Source organism: Protomyctophum parallelum (genome assembly GCF_964188405.1).
Source record: "Protomyctophum parallelum genome assembly, chromosome: 17".
Lineage (NCBI taxonomy): Eukaryota > Metazoa > Chordata > Actinopteri > Myctophiformes > Myctophidae > Protomyctophum > Protomyctophum parallelum.
The window spans coordinates 17753205-17776541 of record NC_139719.1 but is presented as its reverse complement, the minus strand read 5'-3'; the positions used below and the strand labels follow the sequence as shown (position 1 = coordinate 17776541).

General features: G+C 42.5%; 1 protein-coding gene across 1 annotated transcript in view; it reads left to right on the top strand.

Annotated features, from left to right (window-relative positions):
- Positions 1 to 19492: 19492 nt before the first annotated feature.
- The window catches only part of ankfn1a (ankyrin repeat and fibronectin type III domain containing 1a), a gene marked incomplete at its 3' end in the record, with an annotated part of 151354 nt that continues 147509 nt past the window's right edge, over positions 19493 to 23337 (top strand). The window contains exon 1 of the mRNA XM_083787481.1: positions 19493 to 19594. The remainder of the gene's footprint in view (positions 19595 to 23337) is intronic.

Here is a 23337-nt window from a genome sequence, read left to right as displayed (position 1 = left end):
TTTATTAACAGTTTGTAGAATTACAGTACATTTCAAGCACAAACTCAATACAAAGACTGTTAACTGTGAGTGGACGACCCAATTAAGCATTACACTTGTTTACAACAGGGTCCACATTGTTCAATTCATCAAAACATTTAGAGATATACAAATAGACACTTCTATGTAGTTAAAGAACAGAACAGGAATTCATCATATAGGAAGCATAGTAGTGTGTGGTGCTATCAGATTATCCTGTAGTGTGTGGTGCTATCAGATTATCCTGTAGTGTGTGGTGCTATCAGATTATCCTGTAGTGTGTGGTGCTATCAGATTATCCTGTAGTGTGTGGTGCTATCAGATTATCCTGTAGTGTGTGGTGCTATCAGATTATCCTGTAGTGTGGTGCTATCAGATTATCCTGTAGTGTGTGGTGCTATCAAAAAAAAAGAAATCGGCTAGTGTAAGGCCACCTTTAGTCCTTACTAATGCTTATGATATTGCAGTGGTTCTCCTGAAACATGTTCATGACCAGGGGCCACACTTTGACCCCCCACTAGCCTCCTGAAACATGTTCATGACCAGGGGCCACACTTTGACCTCCCACTAGCCTCCTGAAACATGTTCATGACCAGGGGCCACACTTTGACCCCCCACTAGCCTCCTGAAACATGTTCATGACCAGGGGCCACACTTTGACCCCCCCACTAGCCTCCTGAAACATGTTCATGACCAGGGGCCACACTTTGACCTCCCACTAGCCTCCTGAAACATGTTCATGACCAGGGGCCACACTTTGACCTCCCACTAGCCTCCTGAAACATGTTCATGACCAGGGGCCACACTTTGACCCCCCACTAGCCTCCTGAAACATGTTCATGACCAGGGGCCACACTTTGACCTCCCACTAGCCTCCTGAAACATGTTCATGACCTGCAGGGGCCACACTTTGACCTCCCCACTAGCCTCCTGAAACATGTTCATGACCAGGGGCCACACTTTGACCTCCCCACTAGCTCCCCACATTGTATTAGGACCTCCCTTTGAATATATTAAATGCCAGAAACCACCGTATGAGAATATTTTTGTTGGATAAGTTGTTGAATCAGATTGAGTACAAGCGCTCTGTAATCGTCTATGCCAGTGGCTTTCAACCTTTTCAGGCCGTGTGACCCCCCAAAATAATCATATTTATAACTGGGGACCCCCCTCCCCCCCCTGACAGGCACTTGGAATGGTAGGGATTACATTTAGGGTAGGTACCCTTACAAAAAACATGCAGTAATCCTGGTCTCTAAACTACCTCCCCCTGGCCAGCCGGGGCGCCTGATGGAGGGGGAAAGGAACTGGTCGTAATAACGTGTTCCTTCCGCGCGCTATAGACCGATTCCGTACCGGTTTCATGGTCGCAGCCTACGTATTTCCTGTAGGCGGACTCGACATAGCTGCGGGAGTAAAACCCTCACCAGGCGCACCTCTTCCACTACAGTGAACGGCAGAGTGACTGATGTTAGTTTGCCTCAAACTTTACTCCTTTACCTGCTTTTTTACTAACACTAACATTACAAAGATGCCCAGAACATCGAGATGAACCTGTGTAGTTTATGGCTGCTCCAACAGTAGTGGCAACATAAAAAAAAAAAAAAAAACGGAATGTCTAATATCCACCGCTGTGGCGGAGACCAGAGCCATTGAGTAATGGTTGAGACAAAGCAGTGAAAGATACATAACGCAAGTCTTACCCAATACCAAATCTTTCTGTTTATTAACACAAGGCTGCTGTACTTTATACCTCATACTTTAAATGCTTAGTATGAGGTATAAAATACAGCAGCCTTGTGTTCATAAAACAGAAAGATTGGGTATTGGGTAAGACTGAAATTACGTATCTTTCAGGACCCTTCACTGCTTTGTCTCAACCATTACTCAATGGCTCTGGTCTCCGCCACCGAGGTGGATATTAGACATTCCGTTTTTTTTTTTTTTTTTATGTTGCCACTACTGTTGGAGCAGCCATAAACTACACAGGTTCATCTCAATGTTCTGGGCATCTTTGTAATGTTAGTGTTAGTAAAAAAGCAGGTAAAGGAGTAAAGTTTGAGGCAAACTAACATCAGTCACTCTGCCGTTCACTGTAGTGGAAGAGGTGCGCCTGGTGAGGGTTTTACTCCCGCAGCTATGTCGAGTCCGCCTACAGGAAATACGTAGGCTGCGACCATGAAACCGGTACGGAATCGGTCTATACGTCCGGCCGGGGAAACTCCCCCTTGTCAGGTGAAAAGAAGCTCCTCATGCATAGAAGGAAGCATGAGGTCAGTACGCTGCCCTCCCCAGGTTGGCAGAGGAAGTGCAGCGCCCAGGATTACATTAGATAATTGACAGTGGGTGAAAAAATGGGTTGCAAAAATCGTGGGATACATTTTTTGAAAGAAGGAATTACATTTAGTGTGAAAATAGTTAATCTACAACCTTGTCGATCAACCATTTTCAAAATGTTTTCCTCTTTTTTATATTATTATAGTTTTTATAGTATAGTTTGTTGATTACTTATTGTGTATTAAAAGAGTCTTAAAAGTCCTTATTGTAACTTTGCCCTCTGCGGCGACATCTGTACTCATTTTACTGCCAGAGTAAATCAATACAGCATTCAGCCGATGTTTCGCTTCCAAAGTTTTCAGGAGTGGCCAGTTTTGTACAAAATGCAGCGGGAACATTAACGCAGTGTCCGGTTGCGGTGAAACTCCATGCATATTCCCACTAGGCTGAGGAAGAGATGCCAATGCTTGACATTTTTCCAACAACGCTCTTATCCTGGTGGAGACTGCATAATAGGTTTTAGGTTTTTGCATAATATCGATCGTCATTTCCATGTTGAAAAATGTCCATACAGTGACCATAGTCCATACCAGTCCATACCAGCCCAACAGATCAACAATTGCCGCTATATTGTTGCACCACTCAGTTCACACGGGTGTGATTTTTGTGACGCAAATATTTGAATATATATTATTTCAGAGCAAACGTTTTGAACTCGTATATCTTTACTTCTGGAGGGTCCCTGCGGAACAAGATATTTTCATAGCGGGGTCGGCGTTCCAATTAACACATCATTCTTGGGGTCCTTGTTTGAATACCACTGATACAGAAACATACTGCTTCACAAAACGCTCCTTTCTCCTCTTTTCTTCTATTATTTGACAATGTGCTGCATGAGAGACGCGGCTCCGCGGCGGAGCCAAAACAAAGTGCTCGACTGAACCTCATCAAGTCACTTTATAATAATAATAAAACTCTTTTCATTTTCTCTCGTGCTGCCTCTCTGCGTCTCTTTTTAATCTCTATTTGTGTGCGTGTGTGCGCGTGTGCAGTACTCACACACTTGTTTGTGTGTGTATGTGCGGAGGGGTGGGGGGGGTGGGGGGGTGGTAATGACTGCGTCTGGGAGCTTTCCTTGGCAGCAAAAAACACTGCAGTACCACAACTCATTATACACACACGCACGCACGCACGCACGCACACATGCACGCTTGGTGATGAGTTATTGAAGTAGTGAAACTGAAGTAGTGACGCAGGGACGAAGTAGTTAACGTTAGAGGAGAGAAAGAGAGAGATCATTACCTCTCTCTCTCTCTCTTGTTTAACTTGTATAAAATCGCTCAAAGCTCTATTGCTGGTTACTTAGGTTAGGACCCGCCACAGTGGTGTCCAACTAGAACTTAAACCAGGATGCTTCTGCCTTCTGCCTTGAGCAGACCTCTGTTATATATTATCCGATTATGCTTTGTCAGGATGGCTGAACCAATGAGATCTATATCCATATATGGGTTCTACCCTTAGAGTATATATGAATAGAGACGGCACCCAGAGGAAACCCTGGGGTGAAATGGACATAGTGGCCGAATTTGGTATTTCAGCGTGGGCCCAAACACATGAGCGCGCACTAGGCTCCGCCCACTCCAGAGAGTTTCAGCTCCAGAGCGCTGAGCGACCGACCGCATTAAAACCAGGAAATGTCGCATCAGGACTTTTGCTCATTACTTATTATTCTGTGTATATAAAATATAGCTAATTTGTCGAATCTATATGGTTACATCAATATTGTTCTTGTAAAATAGTTGGTTTGTGCCTAAGTATTAAGATTATAAAGATTGCTTGTGTCATTTTGACTGCCAGGGACTTCCCATTCACTTCCCATAGGCTTCTGTAGAACTCCCGAGTCCGAATTATTTTTTATTTTTTTAATAGCAGCTGTACATGAAATGTTAATGAGGATTTAGCATCGACAGGATTATTTACCGATATAAATATATGGTTTGATAACCTACAAGTAGGCGAAAGTCATTTTCTGCTAGTATAGGCTTATGTCTCTCCATCTACCCCGTCTTCAAGCCTCCATCCCTGGGCAGAGGTTGATTGATTGACTGGTGGTCGTGGAGCTCTGCGCAGTGTCGTCTCTTTACAGTCTAAAATCAATGGTTAAATTATTCCATAACACTGAAAATGATCAATTTTCCAATTAAAATAAAAAAAATGCTTTTTTAAGAAAAGGTGGATCTCAATGAAGAATTTCTCTATGTCGCATGTGAAGTGTAAAACTTCAATTTTACCGTGGGAATTTCACCCAAGGAAATCCATGATGAAGTGCTAAGATAACCACAATAATAACCCAGATTCGTATTGATGTGCTTACCGAGATAATCAAAATGCTTTCATTTTAAACCAACCTCTGAATTAAAACATTGGGTTCTGCAAAAGTCACAGATCAAATTGCAATGACTTTTAAAATAATCTATTAATCACACTGGATAAACAACAGTGGGACTGGAATACTGTACATCCAAGGTACTCCTTTCTGATGGGATGAATCCACCGGAAAACATTTTCAGTTTATTAAACAGCTGGAAATACAGAGAAACCCCTGTTACTGAACAAACACTCTATTCTATGGCAATGCTTATACTATCAGAATATTTAGCGTTTTCTTTTAAACCTTTTTAACTAAATATCTTCCTTGGGTCATTTTAACAGAATAAGTGCAGAACACATTTCCCTTAGGCACCATTTACACTGACAGCCAAATCTAGCCTGAATCAGATCTATCTGTACCCACATCCAGATTGAAATCTGATTTGTTTAAATAAGTCTAGCAGACAGCTAGGTCACATACAGGTCACATGGAATCAGATTTTTTTACATTCAGAGGGGAATTGTTAAAACCTGGTTCAGGAACATGACACCATATGCTGGATAGTGGATATATTTCATTAACCACTTTGTTTTACGTTAAATAGCTAAAGAAAATGGAAAGCTCACATGCTGTGAGCTTGTACTTTTGAAGATTGAGTCATATGGCAGACAACTCAGTCAAGTCTATGGACTTTTTTAATGTTTGTTTAGAGAATCGATATATTTCATTAGGCACTTGTACTAGATGTTCACCAGATTAGATTATGTTATATATTTCATTACCATAATTAAAATACCTAAAAGACAAAACACATTCTTTTTATAGTCCATGTGACTCATGCAGATTCAAATTCATAGTGCTACAAGTGCTATGAAAAATAACCCATCATTTATTGGTATTTTGGCATTTTATTCATTTTATTATTGTAGCATTCAGTTAATTATGTTTAGAGTGGTGCTGTGGCCTTGCATTTGCCATGCAGGTTTGAAGTGTTCCTCTTCAGAGCTAAAATTGTTCTACATTGTCATTGGTAAGTAAAGTATAAAGTCCCTTTAAATGCAAAAATTCAAAATAATAACCAGCCACCACACAATAACACACAAGTTGGAATGAACTTCAGTTTATTGCATTAATATTATATTATATGGTGCGTACATAGAGGTGTATAAAAATAACTAATTTATTTACATCAGATACATCCATGTTCTTAATCTTTTCAAAATGCTAATATGATAAAACCATATAGCACAGCTATATGGTTTTAAATTTCCTTTCCGAAAACTATTCCGAAAACAGTTCTCCACTGGAGGGCAGACGAGCCTGCTGCCTACATAGCGATGCGCGTTCACCACGAGTTTCACGCACACGCACGCACGATGCTAGTTCATGTTTCGGTCGCGCGTTCATGTGTTTGGGCCCAATCCATCCCAGAATGCACTCTGTTCCTACCCGGAAGGAGGAGTGAAATCGCCTCATGCGCTTTTGAGCAACTTAATGCAAGTGGATAGAAGGAGAACTCGGATGCCGTCTCTATTCATATATACTCTATGGTTCTATCACATCGATCTGATATCAGCACTACGTCAACCCGGATCAAATATAGGTACTGTCATGCTAGACATGTGACATGTCATATAACCCAACGACCTAGTCGACTAGGGGCTGAATTTTGCGTGTCTTAATTACCAGGTCTTATTACTTAACTTTAGACCTGGAGGCGTGATCAATGCCATTTGGCTATTCTGAGTGGCCAAAGAGAATTGACCACGCCTAATCATATCTTAACACCATACACAGTTGCTCCATAAACTCCAGACATCAATTGTTCCAATTTAAGGTAATCCACAGGTTGCATTATTCCTGCACTAAGCTACACTCATTTTATCCCTCTGTTTCTCCACTATGCTCAAAGTGTGACACGGCAGAGGGCTCCCTAGGACATCTATTTTGGTCGTGCCCTAAACTAACAAAATTTTGGAGTGACATCTTTAAGTTTTTCTCAGACGTGTTTGACTGTGTTATCACCCCAGACCCCTACTGTGCTATCCTGGGCGGATTTCAAGACCTGTCATTTCTGACTCACTACCAACATAAAGCCATACAATATGGCATGGTTATCGCAAAAAGGAATATTCTGACCCATTGGAAAGGAGTGGAAGTACTACCCACTTTTAATGTATGGCTAGCTGAATTGACCAACCTGCTACAAATGGAAAAGATAAGATATGACGTTTCTCTTAAAACGAAAGTATTTGACAGAATGTGGCAACCGTTTTTTTCTCACCTATCATTAACAGGCTGAAGTATGTATGCACATAAATGTTTTATTTCATTTTTTATTTTCTAAAAAACTCTTAACTGTGATCTATTGTATGTATGTTTCGTTTCTGTGCTAAATGTATTATTTTTCCTTTTTTTCCTTTTTCTTTCCTTTGAATGGGGGGGGTGGGAAGGGTTTATGTGTGTGTATATGTGTGTGTGATGTGATTGTTTGTAAAGTATGTCTTGTCTTTAAACCTGAAAATGTATAAATAAAATTGTAAAAAAAGAAAAAGAGAATTGACCACGCCTCCAGGTCTTGAGTTAAGTAATAAGACCTGGTACTTAAGACACGCAAAATACAGCCCTAAATATCCAATGGCCAACTCTCCCTCCTCCTGATATGAATAAAATACAGCCCTAAATATCCAATGGCCAACTCTCCCTCCTCCTGATATGAATAGAAGTGAGAGTCCTCGTGACAGCCCAGTCCGTCTATGGTTGCTGTTGGGTGGAAACCCATGTCCATAAAATGGATCCAATAATGCATTTCCTATTTAGTCACAAAGTTCTTGCTAATAGCTGGTTCGATATCCATGAAACCCACAGAGACACTCCAGCTCTTTCACTTTCAATTTAAAATCCTATCGAATAGAGCCGAAAATAGCCGTTCGACGATGCCCCACGGACGTGTTTATTCAAGATTTCAGGGTCATATCGTAAATCAAATCAAACACGATACATGTGGACATACCAAAGATGATAATGTGTTCACAATATAAATGTCATTTGACCACCATATCTCTGCTGTCCAGAGGAAACATCATAACTTCCAAAATGTTCATTTTTCAGGGAACTCCTTTTGGTGTTCTAAACATTATGTTAGCTATTGAAAAATAGCAGATCTACAAGCTCATAGCGCGCCACCGCGCGTTACGGGCTTGTACTGTAGGTCTATTTTTTTTTATCGTGAAAATGTGCCTTAAATCTTTGAATATATATTCTTTCAGTGTTTCAGTTTCTAACTCAAATCTTTGCTTCTGGAGGGTCCCTGGAACAACATATTTTCAAATGGGGGTCGGCGGCATATTACATATATATTTTTTGCGGTCCTTGACATGAAATATTGAGAACTACTAATGTAGAAACTTTTAATTAAAAAAAAAAAAAAAAAAAATCCCCAGACGTCAGGCCTAAATGGGTTAAAAATACTAGACCTGTACATACCTGTCGGCCACCGGCCTAATACTACCCGCTGTCAACGCATTTGTTTTCGAAGCAACACACAGACACAAACAATTAATTGTATAGTCCTACACTCACAAAGTGACACCGACAGTTACAAACGGCAAATCCCGAATCAAGTCTTGAAACAAAACAAACGAGACAAACAACATGGCATAGTGGTCACCCCTCAAAAGCATATCATGGACGTTGCGGCATGCAGTGCACCCACACATACACTCTTTGACGACCAAGGAGGGGCGGCTGTGGTTCAGGAGGTCGGCGGTTAGAATCCCGGCTCCTCCTCCTGTCTACATGTCAAAGTGTCCTTTTGGGCAAGACACTGAACCCAACACATTGCTCCTGACGTGCTGGTTGGTTGACTTGCATGGCTTCCGCCGAAAATACGAAACATAAAAAGTTGAAATATGGACATGCAAGGTTTTCCGCCCGACAGCAAGATTAATGTCTCTGTCCCGGTGGCTATACAGTACCTCATATGTCCAAAACTGTTACATTCCAAAATAGCAGATCTACTAGCAACGACACCACTTGGTTGGTGCCTGTTTGTGTTTTGTGACACCGTAGTGTGATGGAGTAGGGCGTTAATTTACGGGGAAAAAGGTAAAGAATCAAAAGTGAGGACATTCTTCTCAACTCTGCACCTGATTGGACAGAGCAATATAGGGGCTGTCGTCTAGCTCTTCCTGTGCCGTTTGTCTTCTACCCCCCCGACACACACACACACACACACACAAACACACACACAAACACACACACACACACACACGCACACATGCACACCCGCACACACCAACACATGCACGCACACACACACGCACATGCACACACACACACACGCACATGCACACACGCACACACATGCACACACACACACACACACACACACACACACACACACACGCACACACATGCACACACACACACACACACACACACACACACACACACACACACAAACGCACGCACACACATGCACACCCACACACACACGCACACACATGCGCACACACACGCACACATGCACACATGCACACACGCAGACACACACATGCGCATGCATGCACCACGCAGACACAAACACACACACATGCGCACACATGCATGAGCATGCACGCACACACACATGCATGAGCATGCACACGCACACACACAAACCTCGCTGTGACATCTCCGGCACTGCAACAGCAGCAGTTGCTATGGAAACCGCCAGGCCAGCTTGTTGTGTTTTTGTTATTTTAAAAGAAGAAATTCAGACCTGTCTGCAGTGAGTGGTGCAACAGCGTCCCCTGTTGGTACCCTGAGCATACGGACATGACATGGGTACAGACTGACATTGCTGGTTCTAGGAGTGATTACACCACTCAAACAAAGAAGGATTGTCATTTGCTTTGTTTTTTGCGATTGTAACTCGGTTGGACCGGCGCTTCTCAAAGTGGGGTCCGCGGAGCCCCTAGGGGGGGGGGGGGGGTGTATATATAGAAGACGCTCAGGACAAGATTATGTTTGCTTCATTGCTTTATGATTTATGTGCAATGATGCAATGAAGCAAACATTCCTTCCTCTTCTAAGGACGTTTTCCCTGTGTCTATACATTTCATGCCTTGCCTACCAGCACCTCCCCCACTTGGATGTGCACGAAAAGCTACACACACACACACACACACACACACACACACACAATCATGTGACCGAGTCCAGTGGTTTGATAAACAAGGGGGCCATGGTCATTTTTCAGTTTTTTACATATTATGAAACTACATAATGTAAGCTTTCATATGATGTATTGTTCATTGAAATTGGGGGAAAAATGAATAATATATGAAACTTGTTGAACCGGAAACCCCAAAGTACAGAATTTGCCCTGCAAAGTTTTTAGCTTCTCTGGGCCCCAGGAATGGGTGTGATAATAGATACTTGTCTCCACCCCTAATGGCTTGCATAATCACTCCCCCACCCACTAACCACTCCCCCACTAGGTTAGCTGTCAGTGACACAGTGCACAGATGAGTTGAGTGGACACTTAGTAGGCAGTGTGGGAAAGTACATGTTGTTTTACTTAAGTTAAAGTATCAATATTGCAATATAGAAATATAGGACTGACGTTGTTTAGTGTATGTTTTGTAATAATACAATCTAAAAAGTAACTAGTAGGCTAATTGAGTTTTCAAATAAATTCATGTGGAGTAAAACTACTTGCAGCTAACACTGCAAGTAGGCTATCATTTATTCCATGAAGTTACTTGTAGTTTTAGACCCATGCTTTTAATTGCTACATTTAAAAATGCTGTATGTTTACATTACATTATTATTAATATGTACAAAGGTACCTTTTTACCCCTAAATGCATGGCTTGAATCAGCCGTGCACTGATGTGAAAGAGTTAAAACCTTACCAACAGATAGTCAGGGGAAAAAATACCTTAGATGTTTGTTATGATCCGTGCACTTTTTAAGAAGATCACACCAGGATTTGTACTTGCACTATGTCTTCACATTCAATATTTGAGCTGTTCTTCTAACAACAACAATATCATGGATTGATCAAATTATATAAAAGACGGATTTCACTGCGACGCACGGTCACGCACAATGTTATTCATTCATGTATTGATCATCAGGCAGCAGCATCCAACGGTAATAAAGTTACAAAGATTAAAACACAGTGCTAAACCACATGCACATACTGTAGCTACATGTGTGCACTGAAGGGCAGAAGAATGGATTTACAACTAAGACAATCTTGTCAGAACGCACCAGCTATACGTGTGGAGACCAGAAACAAACATAAAACTGGCAGCGACTGACCTTTTTTCTTCAGTGGACGACAACGGGTAATCAGTTAATTTATCCTTTTATTACAATAACCAACAGCATCATATCAAGTTAACAATGATGCTGAAACACACTGCATGGCTAATGTAACTGGAGAACAAAGATAGCTACGGCCAATCGAAACGACTATGTAAATACGTGTAGGAATGTTCACACCCCTAAAATGCGCAAATAAAACTGTAAATACAGAGACATTTTTGCAATGTAATTACAACTACTTAATGACACTAAAACGACTTTCTGTTGGAATAAAAACATTCTTTAACATTCCAACTGTGTTAATGTAGCAGTTTCATTAGAGTGGTTGAAAATACTGGAAGGGGTCACATATACATACATATACATATACATATATATATATTAGTGGTGGGCATAGATTAAAAAATAATAATCTAGATTAATCTCACTGCAATCCTGGAGTTAATCTAGATTAATCTAGATTAAAATGGCTCATTTGAACTCTGCCGAAGGCATTGACAATATGTGTGCGCTACCTAAATAATGACCAGAAGTAAGTCATTGTGAACAGGTTTAGACCAGGAGCCCTAATTATGGATACAACTAGCCTATTAATACCTTATTTCATATTGTGAGTTTGTAGAAATGTTCACAGTGTTGCCAAGTCTAGTCATTATAAGCTATAAGACTTGTCTATCTGTAAAGTTTCTTTAAAATATTGGTGGTCCTTATGCTTGAGAACCACTACTCTAAAACAACATTGGTTAATGATTTTTGACATTCACCACTATAGTTGCTTATTCTAGACTTGTTCTCTGACTTTATCGGATTTTCTGACTTGATCTGGCCTGTTAACATTTTTATAGACCTGGTTGCTTGTTTCTCTCTCAGTCACGAAATGTGGCAACCTTGGTCAAAGCGGTTTGTTGTGGTTGTGAATCTGCATGGATAGCACAACAGCTAGGCTAGCAGGAGGCAGCAGACTGCTTCCATCATGGATAACAGTATTTAGCGCAATTTTTATGTCCCAGCACTTTCTAGTAAGAAAAGTTGTGGAACTTCGTGTTGGTGTTGCTGATGCTGACTTGCTGTTTACTGTCCCTCTCACAGAGTGGACTCTGTGCAGACGTTGCAGTGCTACGCCTCACACACACATGCACGCACGCACACACACGGACACACACACGGCCGCCTCCTGGCCGCTATGCAGACCCAGCTCCCACTATGTGCCCAGCTCCCAGACCCAATTTTGAGAATAGATTAACGGCGATAAGAGTCTCGCGTTAACGCAGCACGTTAATGCCGATAACGACACAACATTAATATATATATCTATATATATCTATATATATATATATATATATATATATATATAACGGTTGGCGAGTAGTTGCATGTAGTTGCATGAAACCAAGGAGTTGCATTGGTGGGTGACATGTCCTTAAAACCTTTGTTGCTAAGAGTAGCAGGGAGTTGCATTGGTGCAGTTTGGGCCTCAGGATTTAGAATTCAACAGTAGATATGCAAGCGCACAGCACGTAATTTTGCGCCGCACTGCTAGCTCGCACATCTGCTATTTTTAGATAAAAAAAAGGGAACTATGTTCAGTTCAAGTATAGAACATCCTTTATTCTGATAAAAATGGTAAATGGTGCATTTGTATAGTGCCCTTATCCAAGGAGCTTTACAGAGATTGTGCATTACATAATTTACATTCACACAACTTTACATAGATTGTGCATTACATTCACCCATTCACACACCTTTACATAGTTTGTGCATTACATTCCCACACACATTCATACACTGATGGCGGCAGAAACCATGCAAGGCACCAACCAGCACATCAGGAGCAATTAGGGGTTCAGTGTCTTGCTCAAGGACACTTCGACACTAACTCTGGGGGAGCCCGGGTTCGAACTGGCGACCTTGCGGTTACCATCCGGCCACTCTACCCCTAAGCCACTGCCGCTAAAAGAAAACAAGCGTTAGAAAACACTGTTGCCCTGCACGTTTGGGCCCGAGGCCTTCTCCAGGGCCCACAATATATATTTTTAAATAATATATTTTCTGTAAAGAAAGCCACAAATGGGTCCCGACCCGCTGTTTGGCAAACTTTTGTTCAGTTTTCTGTTATTGTTATTGGGAAACGTATTTTCGCTGAAACTAGCGTGAGCTATTAGGCGATCTGCTACTTTCCCCCGAAGGCCTTCCTCGCAGTACACACAAATGACACAATAGGGTTTATGTGGTTAATGGACAGACACAGCCCGGCATGTAACCTGACACGCCATAGCACACACACACACACACACACACACACACACACACACACACACACACACACACACACACACACACACACACACACACACACACACACGACACGACACCCCTAAAGCACGCACCCACCCACTCACTCCTTCAGTATGAAACTGATACGCGCACGCACGCAAGCGTGCGCGCACACACACCAATGGATAGACGCATTAAAAGGCGTAGGAGTGAGCCATGGGTCATTAAAGCCCACATCTTAGTTCAGAGTGAGTTCTCTTTGATGGACTATTGTTTGACTATGGATTTTTCTTCCGACCACGAGGACTGAAGTGAACCGTGCTGCTGCTGCTGCTGCACCTCAAATTACATTTCAGTCGGATAACAACTCGCGGATAGATTGTGGCCGTTTAAACGGCTCGAGAACTATTTATTTAAATACTTTAAATACTTATTTATTTTAAAAGTTTAGAGCGCATTTACATTTGGCGTTCACACTCTGCTATGCATTACTCCCTGCATGTGTACGTGCTCTATTTCCGCCCCTCCTCCTGGAAAAACAGAAGCCACTTCCACCGTCTTCCAGTGACATCATTGATGGGGAATACAAGCTATAATAGAAACTGCAGGCTTTCTAGTCCTGAAAAGTTGCAATGCGAAAATGGAAGCCATCGTTCTCACGATAATGAAAAAAAATTGTAAAAAAATGTTGTTTAAAAAAAATGTGCCTAATGATGATGTCACCGAAGACGGTTTCTAAACTGCCCACAGCCCTCCTATGAGACACAGACTGAGTAGAAAAAAATCGTGCAATTTTTTCATGATTATTAGTGAGAACCTATTATATGAAGATAGGTTGAAAAGTGGTGAAGTGGTCCGTTAACCCATTTAGACATGTCTTCTAAATCCTGTCCGTTTTCTGAAATACACATGTTTCTATATCAGTGGTGCTCAATATTTCATGTCAAGGACCCCAAAAAATATATGTACTGTAATTGGCCCGCCGACCCCCATCTGACAATATGTAGTTCCAGGGAAAAAAATAGCAGACCTACAAGCTCGTGGCGCGCTATGAGCTTGTAGATCTGCTATTTTTTCAATAGCTAAAGTATAACGTAATGCTTAAAACACCAAAAGGGGTTCCAAGTCAAATTCCAATACCCAAAATCTCGGCCACTTTGAATGAATGAATGAATGAGTTTATTTCGAACATTATTTGAAATCAAATACATTAAAACACTGAAACAAAAAGAAAATACTCCAACAATGTCCGAAAAGGAGAAGGGTGAAGTATTAAACTTATTAAGCCCCTACCCCCTTTTGCTTTTACCCATATAACTTACAAAATATTTATACATGTGTACACACATATATTTACAACAACCCAGTTTATCGTTGCTTAAAGGAAATGAAAATGAAAATAGAGCAAATAAAAACAATCTCGGCAATAACAAAAATAAAATCGATACAACTGGTAAAACCGGTACTTTAACTAACAAAAGAAAAAAAAAATATATAGGTGCTAGGACAGACAACCAGAGTTGTGTTGACTCAATGCGTCAAAACCGCCCCTCCTCGTCTAAATACCTCCTAAATATAATCATTTTATATGACCTCCTAAAGTGGTTAATGTTATGGCTGAGTTGCACCTCCTTACTTAGTCCGTTCTACAGTTGAAGTCCACAAACTGAGATGCACATACTCTTCAATTTTAATTTAACACAGTGTACTCTGAACTAAATTCTCGTCTTAAATTATAACCCCCGTTCCCCCCCTCTCTATCACTGAACAACACAACAACACTTCGTCCTCACTCACACTCCATCACTCCAGCATGGCCGTGTCATGGTGAAATTGGCGACCTGACAAAATGTGCTATACATTTACATTCGGACACTGACATTATTATACAATTGTCTACACGATTGTCACGTGATTGTCACCTTAGTCATTATACTTTTTATTAAGTACAATATGACTAAAGGTGCAATTTGGTCAGCGGCATGACACTTGTAGAGATGAAAAATGAAGCCTCTCTGCACACCGTGTGCTCCGGTGCTGTGAAAAGTGAAAAGTGCCTTTTTGTTTTGCACAATAAAAGGCACTTTTCACAGCATCGGAGCACATCAGTGTTCACCGCTCGGCGCCTGCCCATGTTTGGGTCGGATGTGCATGTCTTTGTTCATGTACAAGTCAAGTCAATTTAATTTACATTTAAAAACAACATCAGTGCTTTCCAAAAACATGTAGACCGTATAGTCCATCCACAGTGCAATAATAGTTGAGCATGTGATACAATAATAAAAATAGGCCAAGCAAACAAATAAGAACAAAAACAATGAACAACAAATAAACAATAACTTCACACTGTATTAAAAGCCGGACTAAAAAGTGTTTTCAAGTTGTGGGGCTATAGAGAGTCGCAGTCCCGCCCCCTTTCACGACGACGCCAGTCCCAGGAAATGATTCCCAATGCATTTTTACCATAGACATTTCAAAAGGTATTTATTTAAAGACGGTTACGCCGCGGACAAAGCCAACTCGAGTTGTGACAACTCATGACGACAAACACAATATTTTGGACCAAACAAATAATTACAAAGAAGAAAAACAACAAAAAATGTGTTGTAACCTGCCGTTTTTTTCTTCTTTCCTATTATTTGTTCGCCCCTGGTAGGGGGCCGACGCTCTATAGCAGTGGTCCTCAACAGGCGGACCGCGGCACACGACCGGACCGCGGCACACCTCTCTGTGGACCCTGGAGAAATGATAGAATAAAGAGAAGAGGCCTGGGCCGTGGATCAGCGGTCCAGGCACCTTGGCTGGTAATCCAGTCTGGCAGTGTGCCGCGGGTTCGACTCCCGATCCTGATGGCCTTTACTGCATGTCACCCCCCCCCATCTCTCTCCCCATTTCCTGTCAGCCTACTGTCTGTCCATCCATATAAAATAAAAAGGCGAAAGCCAAAAAGAAAGAATAAAGAGAAGAAAAAAAGTCACCACAAAGTCATTGTCCAGGACTATGACAAAGAGGAAGGGGGCTAGGGTGTCTAATAGAAGTTGAATTCTCCGTTGTATTCGCTCAATGCTGAGTAATGTCATGATGCCAATGTTGCGCTGACTGGCTCACTAGCAGTGGCACATTCACACATTCAGTTGAATGAACAAAATTAGATTTTTTTTTGGAATAATGAATATTTGTCAACTCTGCCACCCCAGTATTGGTTGGTTGGGATGGGACCCGGTTTGTATAGCTTGGTTTGACTGTACTAAACAGGCATAGTTGTTTCTAGGGGTGGGGGGGCGAGGGGGGCAGCCCCACCCCGTGGGGCCCACGTGGCCCGCGACCGGCAATTTGATTTGTGTGTGCATGAGACTGGACCATGGTCTTATTAAAAAAATATTTGTGGACCTTCAGCATGTCTAGTTGAGGACGCCTACTCTATAGCCTTGATGTGGAGTGGAGGATCATTACAGAGTGGAGGTGCAGCTACAGAGAACGCCCGGACTGCAACGAGGTTGAGAGTGGAAGATCTAAGGGCCGATTCATATTCATGATTTCGGCTCGTCAGAAATTTTCAGTAGCACAGAAGAGCCGACTTTAGGACGGAATGATCCTACATTTTGTAATGAAATTAATTCTTAACCTGTGAAACGTGTTAAAGTTTATTTTCAGTCTGTTGTAATGTAAACGAGTATTTTCTCAAGTGACATAATTTGTGATCTGATTTACACATTTACGCACCGTAATATGGAAAATGTAAAGGTGATGGAAAAAGTACTCAAATGTTTTACTTAAGTAAAAGTATCAATAGTGCAATGTAGAAATACTCCGTTACAAGTAAAAGTCTTGAATTAAAAATGTACTTGTGCAAAAGTACAAAAGTATTGCTATCAACGTGTACTTAAAGTACCAAAAGTAGAAAGAACTCACTATGCAGATTGTCCCATTTCGAAATACATATCCTACTATAAATGTGCCACGTCTCTGCGTGCGTGCGTGTGTGCGTGCGTGCGTGCATGCGCGGTTGTAATGCATGTAACTCGAGAACCGTTCGCCCAACACCGACTTCGACACACGCGTTCCACACCCCCGCAGGGAGTGCCGTGCCCGTTATCGAGTCGCTCGTATTATCGTATTATTAGGTTCCCAAGTTGCATCGTTCTCAAGTAGGCCGGTGGCCGACGGGCACGTACAGTACTTAGGGCTAAAGTGGTATACTGTATGTTTTGTAATAATAATGGACCGACATGCGGAAACAACGATCGGATTAAGGTTGGCGAACATGCGCTGCTCCGTGCTTGCGGTTATGGTTAGGTTTGATGTAGACTGTCGTTCTAATGACAGTCGGACCAATAGTATGTCGAAACTAAAGCCTGTACCGGCCATAATAAGCTAAATCTACAAAGTAACTAACTATTAGAACTAAAGTTTTCAAATTATTGTAGCGGAGTAAAAGTACAATATTTGCCCCTGAGATCAAGGCAGTCAAGCGAACCTTGGGGGACAGAGCGTTCAGTGTGTCAGCGCCCACCCTGTGGAACTCTCTTCCAATAGAGATTTGCCAAGCTCCTGGACTCTTTTAACCCATTTTGGGTGGGAACCCCTTTTTGGTAACCTTGCCTCACCAGGCTTTCCACCACCTCGGAGGAAAGCCTGGTCTCTGTTTCAAAAGAGGCGGCGGCAACTTCCTTTTCCCTCTCAATAAAAGCTCTCGTAGCCCGTAGCTTTTATTGAGAAGGAAAAGGAAGTTGCCGCCGTCTGTTGTTCCTGTCTGTAGACTACAAAACAATACTACAACATTAGGTAACGATATCATCTGCTCCCGCACACAGATCATATACTGAAATGAAATGGTGCCCAGGCTACCTGTTTGGTGTTAGCATTATGTTATGCTTTAGCTATTGAAAAATAGCTAAAGCATATAGTAGGTCTGCTATTTTTGAAAAATCGAAGAACGACTGACATAGAAACATAGCTTTTTCAGAAAACTGTCAGGATGTAGAAGACATTTTTAGAATCTGATCTCAGGTCAGAATGGGTTAAAGCTGCCTTGAAAAGATACTTACTCTCTCAGGCTTATGGCATATAGTTTTTGATTGTTGTTGGTACATTTTGTAAAGCCTTCTTCGGTTCATGAAAGGCGCTATATAAATTCAAGCTATTATTATTATTATTATTATTCTGATGTAGTGGAGTAGAAGTAAACGCATTTGGAATTGGAATTTATTACCATAAATGTGTACTTGTGTAGTACGATACTTAAGTAATGTACTTAGTTACTTTACACCACTGGATGGAGTTCAGTGGTGCCGTGGATGAAAAGGTTAGTATTAGTATTAGTCGACGAAAACAACACTGCTATGACGAGAAATGTTCGGCGACTCTGCCTACCTTTTCTCACCCACGAAAACGACTCTTATGATATTTAGTCGACTAAAACTAGACTGACACTAAAACATTCCAGGTGACTAAAATGTGACTGAAACTAAATGAAAACCCATTCAAGAGGACTACGACTAAAAATAAAATAGAAATCTGCTGCCAAAAACAACACTGGGGTGGTGTGGTGGTATAGTAGTCGTTACGCTCTTTTTCTCACTCGACACTATAAATCTCTTCACCGAGCGAATAGTCGATCGCAACCTTTCATCACGCCGTCTGTGAGCTCCTAGATCGATCTGCTTCTCTTCAGCCAAACGCTGAGCGACTGTGCACAAGGGGGGGGGGGGGCGTACGTGTGAACTTTGACCTTTGCGCTCGCCATTGCTTCTGTAGTGTGTGTGGCTTTCATTTGGACATGAGCTGTGTGTGTGCGTGTGCGTGCATGAGCGTGTATGTGTGTGTGTGTGTGTGTGTGTGCGCGCGCTGCCTGTCACCCTATCCCTAACAGCAGGAGGTGTCCTGTGTCCTCTCTCCTCTATAGGCTCATCAGTGTTTCAGCAGCGGGACGCCGCCGTCCCTCCTCCTCCTCCTCTGCTGGAGCCCCTGTCTCCCATTTCACCTGACCTCCGGGGAGGAGCAGGAGGAGGAGGAGGGGGGTCAGGGGGGGGGGTCAGGGGGGGCCGGAAGGCAGGCGACGGCGGCGGCAGCAGCCACGGGGGGCGTGTCCCCGTGGGGCGTGGGCGGCGGCGTTGGCGAGCGGCCGGCCCTCCGGAAGACGGTGTCTGTGGACGAGCGGCTGCTGCTGCAGGTGAGCCCAGGGGGAGGAGATGAGCAGTTGCTGCAGACTAGGCTGCAGGTGAGCCCAGGAGGAGGAGTAGGAGGAGGAGGAGAGGAGCAGTTGCTGCAGACGAGGCATCCTCACAGGCTGCTGAGTCGACTCAACCGGGGCAAGAGAGCCCTCCGAAACGTCCACGTGAGTTACAATAATAAATATATGTGTATAGCTCGGTGGCGCGCTATGAGCTTGTAGATCTGCTATTTTTCAATAGCTAAATTATAGCATAATGTTTGAAACACCAAAAGGGGTTCCCGGCCCCCAAAATGGGTTAATACGTTACAGCAGCAGCGTGATGTAAAAATAAACAACCAGACAAACGGAAAACACATTGGACACAACTTGACATGATCGCAAACAAGACCAAAGATTGATTCGCTTTTTTTACCAAGACAATATTGAATGTCTTGTTTGAACATTACCACGTTCAAGATGTGTCACCTGGAGCCACAGCTATACTGTGGCTTTGAAACATTCAACATCAAAGTGCTCTTAATTAATTAAAGTGTCTCTCTTGTTGTAAGCAAAAACAAGCGCTGCGCGATTCTTGCTCAAATGTGAATCTCGATTTTTTTACCCCCCTCCTCCGCAAGAATCGAGATTGTGATACTCTCATGATTCTCTTTTCTTTTTCCTCCCCCATGAAAATATGTATTGTCTTAATGTCTTTATAGTCTGCAGTGCAGTGCGCTGAACATTGTTACAATGATACTAATGATTCTAAATGTGGAGCACCTGGAGCCGCAACTACTGTGACTTTTAGACGGACGACATCAAAGCTTGACTTAAAAGTCTCTCTCTTGTAGCAAAAACATAAGAGTGAGTCAAATTAATTGGACTGTAGTGCTGCAGTGCGATTCTTGCTCACATATTGAAATGAGATTGCATAGGTGTCTGCATCTAGATTGCAATATTTTTTCGTTTAATTGTGCAGCGTTGTGCTGTGTGTGTGTGTGTGTGTGTTAAAGTGGTCAGTTGAAAAGATTCAACGTCGATGGTGATTATACCGTGATATTATTGGGTTTCAACTCCTCTTCCATCGCAGTAACTTACAGAAAATGGCACAACATGGCAATAATAAGTGAGAATCGCAGGACTAAAAAAGGAAAGGTGTGTGTGTGTGTGTGGGGGGGGGTGTGGGTGTGGTGTGTGTGTGGTCCTTACAGTGTCTCTAATTTCACTACCTGTGGGGACATTTACCTTCACTACTATACGCAAGCACGCATGCGCACAAGAGGTCTGTGGGATGTGTTTAAATAATTTAAAGTGTGTGGGGGAGGGGGGGGGGGGGTTGCATCGTTTAGGAGTAGGACACACATTGATGCAGACCAGATCAGATCAGGGTAAATGTAGGTCTGTCACAATTATTACATAATCTCCTATGGCCAAGGACCATTATTTTGCTACTTACGTTACGTTTCTGAAAAAGCTATGTTTCTATGTCAGTCGTTCTACTCTAGCGCGGCTATGAGCTTGTAGATCTGCTATTTTTCAATAGCTAAAGCACAACATAATGCTAACACCAAAAGGGGTTCCCGCCCAAAGTGGCGTGTCCAGGACCCGTTTCACTTACTAGTTTATGTTCACTTCCGGAAGTGTTAAATGTGTCAGTTATTTCTTTGTATATTTAACCCATTCTGACCTGAGATCAGATTCTAAAAATGTCATCTACATCCTGACAGTTTTCTGAAAAAGCTATGTTTCTATGTCAGTCGTTCTTCGATTTTTCAAAAATAGCAGACCTACAAGCTCGTAGCGCGCCACTCTGTGTCGCGCTATGAGCTTGTAGATCTGCTATTTTTTCAATACCTAAAGCATAGCATAATGCTAACACCAAAAGGGGTTCCCGCCCCAAAATGGATTAAGTCATTTGTCATATCCGACAAAACAAAACAAACAAAAATTACAATTAAATCATCAATCACAATTAATTTTGCAAAACAATTCATCGCCAAATTATAAATGTGCGATGGTCACACGCCCTGGATAAATGGAGCAGAATCAACAGAGCACACGGTGGAGTGGTCTCTGGAGTAGAGAGCAAAGAGTGCTTCAGAGTAACCGGGAGACCGACCGGGTAAACATCAGGCCTAATATAGCATCTGTCTCTTAGTCCAACGGCGTGCTCTTCAAACTAAATGACAAGTCCAAGAAGCACTTGCAGTCAAGAATACGGAATATGCAAATATCTAAATAATGATAATTTGAGTGTAGTTCGAGTCTGTGTAGCAAACGTTTTAGCTCGAGGCTCCCCCAAAAGAGACATAATAGTTTTTGAAGCCAAACTAGTGAAAATAGCACATCTATGAGCTCACAGCGAATTTCTTAGATGTTTTTGTTTGTTTTTGAGTGGTGCAACCACTCCAAGGAACAGCAATGTCCGTGTGTTGGTTCACCTATGTGTTGTTCACCAATGTGTTGTTCACCTATGTGACGTTAATGAGCCAATGACTATGGGTACCAGTAGGGGCGCTGTTGTGCCAGAAACAGAGAGAGAGAGAGAGAGATCGTATTAGTTCTGCACTGTTGCCTGCTAATGAGAGAGAGAGAGTAGAGAGGAGAGGAGAGGAGAGGAGAGGAGATGGGAGAGAGGGAGAGAGGAGAGGAGGGGGAGAGAGGAGTTGCACCACTCAGTTCACACGGGTGTGATATTTTGAGGGGGGGGGGGGGGGTTTCATTCATTTGGGGAAAATGTGCCTCATTAAAAATAAATATATATTTTTTTATCCTACAATAATAGTATTTTGGGTCCCGACTCCCGAGCCATTGTTTGGGACACGGTACAACATTTGGGAGCACACTGGTCTATAGGCGGGCACTAGGGCCATGTGTGCACCGGTCCGGAAGGCGGTTCCCTGCGGTTGGCGGCGCTTTGTTTTTGTTTCCCACACAAACGTGAATGCCAAATTGGAGTATAATCCAGTCTAGTCGGTGCATGGCGCGACAAGTTGGATTCAAAGAGGGACATGGGGCTGTGACCTCGCCCTGGCACGATGGTGACAGTGGAGTGTCCATTTTGCCGTGACGCGAGAGACCATGGCGGAGTTTTTATCTATCTAGCAACCGTCACGCTGGTCGAACAAAACCTAACCGACGCGCACTAATTAATACTGATGTATGATATGTGATTCAGTAAAAAAAAAGAAGCCGGGGCTCGCAACTCACTTTAAGATGCTCCAAACTTTATTTGGCCAGAAAAATACGACGGCCTTTGTCAAGTATGACAAAGACTGTGAGGTCGAAACGTCGTATTTTCTGCCTGCCTGTCGTTAACCCATTTAGACCTGAGGACGATTCTACAATTTAAAAAAACCCTATGTTTCTATATGGCAGTGGGTCTCACACATTTTCATGTCAAGGACCTGATATGGGCGCTGATATGTCAATTATTTAATATTCGAGTCATTATAATACTGATGCTAGATAAACTCAGGCCATTCCAGAGAGAGAGAGAGAGAGAGAGAGAGAGAGAGAAGCACAGACATAGAAACATAGGTTTTTTTAAAGAAAATGTCATGATTTAGAAGACATTTGTGGAAGCTGCATGCTGTCGGCCCTAAATGGGTTTTAAGAGGCTTGTCTGAAAGCCATTTGCTCCGAGCGTGGCCTCTCTCTCTCTCTCTCAAGGTCCAACACAAGGACCCACTGCCGCACACGCAGTCCTACAAACGCTGTTATTTAAAGATAGCACACGTCATACAATTGGTAGCAGTGCGCCATGTGTGTGTGTGTGACCTGCGATGCTCAAGACACAACGCAAGTGGAGTGCACTGTAGTGATGCCTCGTTATCAGCCTGAGTGGGTGGGAGGACGGGCGTCCTTAAAGGACAACTTTAGTTTTTTTCAACCACGGTTCATGTTTTAGGTTATTAGAGAAAGTA